The sequence below is a fragment of the Galeopterus variegatus genome, unplaced genomic scaffold (genome assembly GCF_000696425.1).
Source record: "Galeopterus variegatus unplaced genomic scaffold, G_variegatus-3.0.2 Scaffold15389, whole genome shotgun sequence".
NCBI classification, from domain to species: domain Eukaryota; kingdom Metazoa; phylum Chordata; class Mammalia; order Dermoptera; family Cynocephalidae; genus Galeopterus; species Galeopterus variegatus.
The window spans coordinates 2,821-3,806 of NW_007741500.1; positions in this window are offsets into that span (position 1 = coordinate 2,821).

Here is a 986-nt window from a genome sequence, read left to right on the forward strand (position 1 = left end):
CACCGCTTTGGGAGCAAGTGTTGTGTGAGTGAAGCAGCGAATCCAGGGATGGCAGGCAGGGTGGAGGGGGAGGGGACCTGGGCTGGAGGGCTCTGGACATGGAGTCCCCATGTGGGGACACAGACTGGCTGGGTGAATCAGGTGCCCCTCCTAGGTGTGGCTGCTGACCACTTCAGCCCTGGTCTCATAGGACCCAGTGGCACCAGCCTGTCTGCCTTCCTAAATTGGAAGGCCTTTGTTGCAAGCACTTTGAGTCCCAGCTTTCCCAAGGGAACTGGACTTAGGACAGCATGCTGGGGAGTGGGGGGCAGGGTCCTGGTAGTCCCAATCTCTGGGTCGCGGCTTCTTTCTGCACAGTGTGCTACTGGACCTGAACCCCTCTGCTGCTCTTGTGGGGGGTGCAGTTCAGGTGCTGCCACTACCTGGGCGACACTTTTGTGTGACGTGCAGCCAGCAGATGAGGCAGCTGAGGGTCAGGGTCAGCAGCTCTGCTCAGGGAGGCACACCACTTAACCCTGAGGACTGCTCCTGCCCCTGAGTGGGGAGATGGAATTTCCTCTGTAAGGGGGTCTGCTGTGGGGCAGGGAAGGGGAGACTGTGTCAAAAAGGCCCAGTGCATTTGCAGTGGTGGAGGGTGCAGATGGGGGCCCCAGAAAATGTCTCAGTTTATGGCAACTGCCTGGTGCCTCAGTGGAAATCCTGGGCCCACAGTGCTATTATCAGACCCCAGGCGAGAGGTGTCCCTCGACCCTCCCCCTGTTATTCATGAATTGATGGCCCTTTGATGTCCAGGTCCCAGGAAGACTAGATTCCAAGAGGTGACTTCTTTCCTCATGACGTTGGGTCCGCCTTCACTTTTGGCTTCTGGCATGTTCTGCACCAGTTCCCCACTCTAGTCACCTCACCTCTTGTTTTGTCAAGTTGTTTCCAAGAGCAGGAAGTATCTTATCTTGGTCCATCATCTGCTGCTGCTTCAACGTTATCCA